The following is a 10,013-nucleotide window of genomic DNA, read 5'->3' on the forward strand; positions in this document are numbered from 1 at the left end:
GCGACAGCTCGCATGCACAAGCAAACGTCTCGTGGCTAAGCAGGGAGGTGAAGTGCTCGTTCAAGGTCAGGAGCGGCGTATACGCATGTAGCTTCGGAGCTACCTTACGTTGAGGAAGCGCCAAAAAAGCCTTCACCGAGGGCCCCTCAGTAAGGAAGCTTTCAGAGTGACATAAGGCGGCCTCACCACGATGAAGGCTTCCTTACTGAGGTAAGGAAGATTTCATTGCCTGGCCCTAACTGTTCGGGGAAGAGTTGCGCTTCGCTGGTTCGGGTTATCATGGCTGTTACTTTGTGCATCGCAGTTTCGACTTTGAAATTCTGGTAATTGCTAAATATATGAATAACGGCTGCAACACGTACGAATTTCCACCAATCCCTCAAGCTGATCGGAAGCTGAGCGTAACTGCATCATTAGCCCATTTGCGAGAAGCACATGTTGTCATAGTGTCACGTCAAGAGGCATTAAATGGAATACGTTTTCTTTTTTCTGTCAAAGTGCGCATTAATGCTCTAGAATCAGATGAGGCAGTTATCGCAGCAATGATGAGCACACCGACCTGCGGCGACTGCGCTAACTTAGGCCCGCTCCACCACAACACACACGGCAGGTACATTGACTCGAGGAAAGCGCGCATTTAGCTGTTCCGCATCCGCGCACCCGACGTATCTCAACGTGAAGCATGCCGAAACCAATGAGATACGGCGGGTGCACGAGCATAAAACAAACTGCTGGATCCGTCTAACGCACATGTAAAAAAAGTTGAAGGAATGCGAAGGGAAGCAGGTTATCCTAGCATTCAAAGTTAGTTATCCAAGCATTCCAAAGTAGTAAAAGACGGAATTGCCATGTCGTGCCTTAAGTCTTCTCTCCCCAGATCCTGTATGGACAAATTGAGCGCCAGTTTTAATGCACAGGTCCCGCGCCTATTAGAAGTAAGTTATCCAAGCGTAGTAGTGACCACTGTGGCTGAACGCCACAGTGGTCACTACTACGCCACAGAGGCTGAACGCCTAAGGGGGACGGACGTGATTACAGAAAGCAATAATAGCAAAAAAAGAGTAGTGGCTATTCCGTACAGTAATTCAATATCGCACAGGCTTAAAAAGTTGCAAGTAGATATCATTTTAATGTTGCTTTCACTGCTCCCAATAAGCTAGGTAAGATATGCGCTGTCGTGCAGAGGAAAACGGAGCAGGTAAAAGGCAAAAAAAGAACAGATGTTTGTTCAGTGAAGCACAATAAAAGCTTGATGTCTACATACAAGGCTCTTGGATAATGTATGCGCTTTACAAAGTCATTAAAGAAACAACCGTTTTAACATAGAATCTTGTGAGAAAGCTGAAGTTGATAGATAAAGAGACTAATTGTGTGACCCATCACGAACGTAATTTACCGCGAGGAAACTTGTGTCGCTGTTTTTCCTGCGCTGCGAGTCGCAGCAGCTAAATAAGAGGACAAGCCATGGTGGCTCAGTGGCAGTAATGGTTTGCAAGTGCAAAGTCGCGGGCCTGATTTCAGATGTAGTAGCATTCCTGCGATGGCCGAATGGAAAGGCGGCTGTGTACTTGAGTTTAGATATTGGGGAACCTCCAGGCAGTCAAAGTTAATCCACAGCCCGCCACTGTGGCATCTCTTAAGAGCCCGTGTGTTGCTCTGGAATTTTGACTCTTTGCATTTTGAGTCGGGTGTATTCTACCCACAATGCTACTTGCCAATGATAGGTTGGAAAGCTTCATGCACCCTAACCATGCTTTGTCTGTGTGCAGCCACGGCAAATCACCAACATGAATGCGAGGTTTATATTTCTCTCCAAGAGGCACCAGCTTGGTTCACCATGCAGATGCTAGGTCTACTGACTGCCATGGTGCCACAGTGCTTGTGGAACTGTGCTGTCATGTTCGCAATAATGTAACGGTTCCAATTTAATGGTATTCCTCTTTGCACTACCAGTGATCGAATCAGTGCCCTGCCTATGTTACTGCCAAGACCAGTCGGTCCTAAACAGTAGATGATAAAAAAAAAGAAATATAAGTAAGCAAAAGGGATCCTGCTCCTCTGCATGATGTTGCAGGCACTATGCTCGCCTTAGTGGCCACACATTGTTGTGGCAAGATTCAAAAAAGGACATTCTACTGTTTGGCTGCCAATTGAAGGAGCTCAGGTGGTCTAATTTAACCCCGAGCCTTGTAATACAACATGGTTGATAACCCGCTGCATGGTGTTTGCCTGTGAAACATAACCTTTTATGATTCAGCTCTTCTCTAATCAATCAGTTGCCCTTGAGCCTACATGTATGTCATGCTCTTAAACATAAAAAAATTGTAGCTTTGAATAATAAGCCAATGATAGTACAAACTTCGCAACATTTTCTAGATTTATTGGCCCTTGAACTGTGTCAGCTTTGTGTGCTTTTGCCTAATTATTTCCTGATGGAGACGTTCCGTTGTCACCTTGGCAACATAGCGCAGTCTCACATCTAAGTACTTGTCTATGATTGCCCTCACAAGATAAGATGAGTGGCATTCAAGTGGGTGATTTTCTAGCATATGCTGATCCAACACTTTAAAAAAGCTCTTCCCGACAAAGGTTGTCATAGTGGCCACTGCAACTTTAGCTGCAAGCCTTTTGGACGGCAGTAGTGAGCCCACCAGAGCCCTACGCAGCTATTTCACACATTATCTGCGGATGTTCAGAACATCGTTTGAAGCGTTCATCAGTCTGGCTCGCGCTTTTCGCCGAATCAGGAAATATGCAGGCATGGACGGCGGAGTTGACGCCTTTAGTGCAGAAGCACACTCATCACACTGGAGGTGAAGCAGTAAGCTGCGAACTACAAAGCCGGCTATGTGCGCAACAATTGCATCTCAAAGCTTAGACACCCTGCCTGGGTCCGCAGAGTAACCATGATTTCGTATAATTGCTTGCGTGAGTGGTTCACTGGCTGCAGGGCTTCTCTGAGGGGCAGGGAAGTTAATTACGTCAATCGAGGATGGTTTTTCAGAGGAGCTTACAAAGAGAATTTCGATGTGTTCCAATGGCAAGCAATTTCCGCCATCAATGTCCTTGACCTCATTGTGAAAGATCAGACACTTGTATGCTGCGGCAAACTCCTTTGCTGTTGGGTTGTCATTGCACCTGTCAAATGACCTCATTGCAGCAAAAAGTAGCTCAAGGTGGTCCTGACTGAGCTAGGAAATAGGAAGATATGTCAATAGGCCATTTTCTCTAACCAAGTGGTTGTATAGACGGATGGCATTGTCTAAGCACACCACAAAGCCAATGAAGCCTGTCTTTCGGTTCGTCTCTGTCATTACTTTACCAGCTGCAGACTCCCTGAGTGAGCAACAGTACGCCTTCAGTTCTTCGACATATCCAGTGGCTCGAGCCATATTTTCAGGACACAGCGGCCTTTTCCATCCTTCTTGCCTCGGATGTCTCGAATTTAAAATCTCAAATACATTGTTGACGTGTCTGATGAACTCTTCCGTTAGCAAGGAATTTGAAAATTTTGGAATTTTTCGAGCTCTGCATTCACTAAGTGCATCTGCTACCGATTGACTAAACGGTTAAGCCGTCAATGAGAGGTTCATGGGCTGGTTTCTACAATTGATATGTACCTGTCTAAGTTTGTTTGCCAAATGTAGGCCTTCTGTGTATTGTATTTCATGGACCTCAGCAATATGTTTCCACAATATGAACTGTTTGTTTGCATCGACAATAGCTTTTTTATCACACAGATTGTTCCACAGCACCTTCAACTTGTGACAGGGATCCAACATATCAGAGACAGGCTTTTTTGTCACTGGATAAGGAAAAGAAGCATCCAGCTCAGCCAGGTCCATCTTGCAGCCAAGGCTGTGCAGCATCTACAGATTCGCTGCAGCGCCATCGCAGGTCAAACTCACAATGTGTGCACCTTTTTCGTGTGCAAAGCTAGGACCTTGCAGCACCAAACTGCACCTCTGCTCACCACCTAGGCAATCCACTAGAAAGTAGCCAATTGGCAGCTTCCATGGGCCATTGCAACAACCATTAAATGAAATGCATATTTGGCAACTGGAAAGCTGTCATCATTGACATCAATGCCCATGTAAACATATCCATGGAACCTTTTCCATCCCACTCCACATGTCTCCGTATGGCCATCTCATTCACAACTACATTGCATGATGGGGAGTGCCTGTTTGATGAACTTCAGTTTACCTTCATAGCCAATGCAGTCAGTGCCTCTTTTGAAAAGCCAGTGGCCCCCATCAATGGATTGATGCCATTTACACAGTGTCTTTGGATGCGGGAGGCATGTGTCCAAAACAGCTCTTACATATCGGTATGCTCAAGGGGAATTAATACGCTAAGTCAGGGCGAATTCCCTGAGCTCTGGTAAGTAAATGGGTGATGCTGCTGCACCAGACTTACGTGTTAGTTGACGCATGAGCAAGTCTTTTTCTGCCCAACCAAGACTCTGCAGCGTGGCGACATCCTCATTTGCTAGAATACGATTGTCAGATAAGTTTTGTATGACATCTTGGAGATGAGCAACCTTATGCGATAGCCGGCGATAGTATTGCTCCAGTCTTGATCTTCTTGGTCACAGCTTGCATTTGAGAGTAGCGAATTACTACGTGCCTCAGAAAGGCCTTTTTCAGGCGTGCCTTCCGCTGGCTGTGGCTGCAAAATATCACAGGCACAAAAAAAACAGGTGCCTGAGCAACCAACATGACACAAATCACGTACTCAGAACAAGGTACTGAACTGTCGTGGCATGCATTTTTATGCAATCTACGAAGAATATATTGCTAAATTTTAGGTCATTACCATGCTCATAATGGTTTCCGTTTGCACTTTTGTGAACTTGAAGATTGTGAAGGCATAAAACTGGCATGCGCACGAGCTTGCTAGTGTCACTTATTTTTTTATTTATTTATTTGCAAAATGCTGCAGGCCCATCTGGGCCCAGGCAGGAAAGGTAAAAGTACAAAACAACTAAACCATAAAAGGTCAATGCAACATAGTTCAACGTGGGATGCTTCACAGCAGACTTTTAGTTTGAGTGGGCAAAATATGCTGCGCTCATAGCCCAACACAAAAGACCACTTTTGTCTGCCTCTATAACGGCTCATCATAATCGATCGAACGAATAAATGGTAGGCCTTCGACTGGAAGACTGGACAAAATACATCAAGCGCAAGGATGAGTGACTGTTTATTGCAACAGCGGTTGATATTGCTGACCATTTTAACAAGATACCAGATGCACAGTTCAAGCTAAAACCCAGGACTAATAGCGAGACCATTGGCTTGATTTAAAATTTCAGCAGAATAAATACCAGCAAGCAGTACACATTTAGAGAGATCAGTGGCCATGGCAATGTACTGTATTTTTTATCTAGCTGTCCCAAAAATAATGTTGATCAAGCTTACCAGCACAGTTGGCATGTTATAAATTTTATTCCTGTAATAAATGTTGGAGCCTAGTAAGGCTGCCATTTACGCGTGTATTGAGGGGACATGGCTGAAGGAGTGCAAGGAGTTCAAGCAACGAGTGTATGTTTTCCTTATGCCAGCTTTACCAAAAAAAGACAAGTAGCTTTACATCTTGCATCACACTGCTTTGCTGCACATTGTTTTAATTTTATTATCTAGTACTTATCCTAGATTCACTAAAATGAAGTTATGATGAAGCATATATGGCTTTCATTAATTAGCACTTGATTTTCCCAGTGTTTACAATGAAATTTGAACACACAACTCGCGGAGTATGCTTGTCACTTGCGTGACAAAAGGGCTGTAATGCAGCTCATGATAGCTTGAACAATTATTTCTCTGAATTATTAGCATAATTACTAGATTTTCTAAATTTGTCGAAGACTTCTTACAGAAAAACTGTATAACAAAGTCTCATATGCAATTTTCGAAACGGCAATAACTACTTTAAAAGTGAAATGCAAAATATATATTACAGAGAAACCCTAGATTTTTGCAAAGCAGAGCAGAACATGAATGAACAAAGACACACACATGAGAAAACGTTTGCTAAGCAAGCCCTGCGATCATTACCACAATCCAACATACCGGGACATGTTGGACTTCGGAAGGCTCACCAGCGATGTCTGGATCAGTGAAAGACGAGCTAACAGAGGTAGCAGCACCCTCTGCTAACCCATCAGACAAGCCCTCAGAGATGTCGATATCCACTGTGGCTTGAAAGAGACCTGCCTGAATATAAGAAAAGCATACTTTACTTCAGGAATACTGGAGGATATCTACCTCAGTCATGAAAAAGGCATGATCAAACTGTATACAGCTGGCTGCATACAGCTATGGTTGCATACAGCTGTGCATCAACTTACTGGCTCATCTTGATGCTGCAATGCTCCAATGGATGAAGCAGCTTCATATGAATGTTAACTCATTGCTGTGGCACACCCCTTTGCAAGCGTCTGCAGTTAAAGAATAGACTACCACATCTTTTAAGATCCAATGATAACGTTTGCTGTGGAATGAATTTACACATCCTTTGCAGAGTCATGCAAGAGGCCCCGCATGACCTGTGCATGGTGCCCGTACACACCACATTCACTTGTGCAGAAAATTATGTTCTATCTAAGTGTGCTTATAAAATACGCATACAACAAATTGAATCTAAGGGAAAATTGAGCTGTACTAACTTCGCAGTGCATGTTTCACGCAAAAACATGATAGACATAGCTGTGACACATACATAATGCTCACTCGCGTAACTTAAATTACAACTGGGTAATTTCATCTCGACTGTCAGTTACCTGCTTAAAATTTGTCGACCAACAAAAATCTTCTGAAAAAATGGTATTTCACCTAAGTACAACCTTGAAAGATTTCTTTATGCAAAACAAATTCATGATATGACTGAACTTTGCACACACAAGCACAGCTACTACATGCAGCATATTCCCTACGCTATTATTCTTCTTACTGACTATTGCAAAACTTAATATGCTATAAGTGAAGCCTAGTCTTTCATGGTTCTTTAGTTAATCAGTTTTATTGTAATTTTCATTGTTTTCAGGCACAAGAAAGACATAGAAAATTCAGTCAATAATTTTTACAGCAAGAAATATAATTGTTCGTCAATAAATATTTACACATCGTGGGCTCTGAAGGAGTGTATACTAGCTGATAAAAGTACTTTGAGCAGAAATAAATGTTTAACACTTAGTGGGAATTATGACAAAGTTGGAAAAAAGTGACTGACTTGTATTTTACCATTGATTACGCATTGTTAAGGTCCAAGTAAAATCACGGGATATAGAGCATTTTATAGCATGTTTTGTTTCAACATATCTAGAAAGCTTTAAAGCAGTACTTTCTTTAACTGAGAGTTTTAAATGGCCTGGCATGCAATTTGGAATACAATTGTAGTTTTGGAAAAAGTTTGCACAGTTCCTTAAATATGAAGATGCAATCAATCAGTGACATACCTGGTACATTTTACTATTGAGGCATATATATTGAAATGGCTCTACCACAGTAATAAAATAAGTAAATATGAAAATTCGACTAACCAACTTTGCAACCGAAACAGCCAGAAACTTTATTGTAAGTGTATGACTTGAATCCCTTCATCATCAAAAGGAGTTTCAATTCGAATTTATTTTATTTGCAACAATGTTACAAATAAAATAATTGCGCAAATAAACTTCTTGTGCAATGAAACCCATCCAGTAGGCTGAGCAGATCGCCGGGGTCTACGGGCTCTTGAACCTCTGAAAATTCGATTAATAAACTTTAACCGAACCGAACCCAAAACCAGAAAATTCGTACTGCGAGCAGACATGTAGTGTCGACACAAACCTGGGTGCCCGCGAGCGATGGTACTGCATTCGCCATCAAGTGACCTTGGCCTCTGGCCGCAATATCACCGTCGCTGAAGTGCTCCGAGCAAACACTGCTGCATTGTGATGGTGCCCATGCAGATACGCGGCGCACTGCTAGGACCCACTCTTCTCTTAGGTCACGTTGCCTTGAAAACCTAGTGCACAATTTCAGTGTCAATGGTCATTACCCTGCGCCAACATTTCAACTGAAGTGCGACTCAGTTGTTGGCACTAATATATATATAGTGCAGAACCAACACTTCTATTTCTCTTTCTGGAGATATCTATCGAGGGCAAATTTATAGTTTCGTAGGTCTTACACGATAATGCACTTCTTTTTAGCACATCTCATTATTTCCTCAGTTAATTCACGCGAGCAATTAGTCACTAGCGAATATTGCAGTTCCATTTTCATACATAAAAAATTTTCATTGTGCTTACTTGTGGAAGGACAAGCCATCACGTTGATTTTCTGTTCAATTAGGGCATCCTGGCACACAACACTTCATCACGCAGGTGTACCTACTGCTGACTGGAATTCTCGACCATCTGCTGAGAGGCCGATGACTTTGAACAGAACGACAGCGTCGACTGGTACCGCCTACCTTAACTATGAGCTGGAACGGCCCTAAATATGTTCGGAGTCCCCGGCTCGCCAGTCCATTCTTGGGAAGAAGACGGGACGAATTTTTTTTCCGTGAGAAAGCAGTCGCTTCGGGCCCTGTACGCTCGCTTAATCGCCTGCACATTTGTGGAGGCGAAAGGTATCATTGTTCCCAGAAGGCGTCTCCAAACGTGACCAATCGCCGTCGGAAGGGCGCCTTGGTTGCCTTCACACGTTTGTAGGGCGAAAGCTTTCCTCGTTTCCCTGAGTAAAGCAACCAGTCGTTCTTGAGGTGGTCCTTCCGGGTTGCGGGGCGCGATGCCGGTTAATCGACGCCTTCGTTCGCTACAGCATTGGCGTCTGTCTGCTGCGGCGAGCGCGTGGTGGTTCGGTGCGTTGCCTGACTGACATAACACAGACTCAACTGCATCACACACTTGAATTCACTAACCTCGGCGTGCGTTTGCAACGCCTACTATGTGCCCGTATTGCGAAACCCTGGCAGCAGACGCAACCGAAGCGAGCCCAGTAAATTTACTGCTTGACTATCCCAAAAGGACTTCTTCTTGGGCAAGTTGGTGCTTAGATTTCCTAGGTATACTTTGTGGCGCAAAATACATTTCTTGCATGAGAACATATTTCCCATCATCAAATTCCTCTAAATTTTTTATGACTAGGCTTCAATATTGTCACGTGACGCTCCCTCCTCGTGGAACGCAGGCTGGAAGCGAGGACCAATGCTCAACTGCATCCGACTTCCGGCCGCCAAAATTTGATGTGCCTAGTAGAGTCTACTAAAATATGGTTGAGTGGGACGAGTGGCTGGGGTGGCGTATGCTTTGCCAGTGAGCATAGAGTTACTACACTGGCTATATCATAGAGTTACTATACTGATTCTAGAGGACAAGCTACCCATAGGGCCTATGCATTGAAATCGGGAACCGCAAGAGCGCCGCCATGTTGCTACGCGCTGTGGTTGCCAGCTCCTGAGACGCCTGCTAGACTTGGTGGCAGTAGTGAGTTTTAATCTGGCAACATTAGCAGCATAGTAGCGCGGCGTCTCCCCTTGTAGTTTGGTGATGTGGTGTGCATAGAGTTTCCTACAAAAATTACTATGGTGGTGTGCGTGCAGCCGTGTGTTTGGGCTTTATCAGTTGGTTCTTTATTCTATGTTGCGGGATGGTGTGGGGGTGGTCGGTTTTGGCCATGCAGGTGGCAGTTATGCAACCGAAGGATGATCCTGTTGAAGTTTCCGGCATTATGCGGTTTTCAGCGGTCACGCCTGTTGCAGGAGTGTCACTCGACGAGGTTACGAGTTAAGAGCCCGAAGCTGTGGTCAGATTCCTCGTTGGCGTTCCGTAATTCTCTTCGCACGGGCGCGGTATGTAGAAGATGCCGCTGCGCGGATTTTTCGTTGCGGGGTGCTTTTCTCGTCGCGACGATAGATCGGGCTTTTTTTTTAAGTACTGATCCAGCTGTAGGGCGCATGTAACCGACAAACGGAAGTCTCAGGAGGGCACCTTAGATTATAACTTAGGCGGCGCAGGAACTCCT

Source organism: Dermacentor albipictus, chromosome 1 (assembly GCF_038994185.2).
Source record: "Dermacentor albipictus isolate Rhodes 1998 colony chromosome 1, USDA_Dalb.pri_finalv2, whole genome shotgun sequence".
Classification (NCBI taxonomy): Eukaryota; Metazoa; Arthropoda; class Arachnida; order Ixodida; family Ixodidae; genus Dermacentor; species Dermacentor albipictus.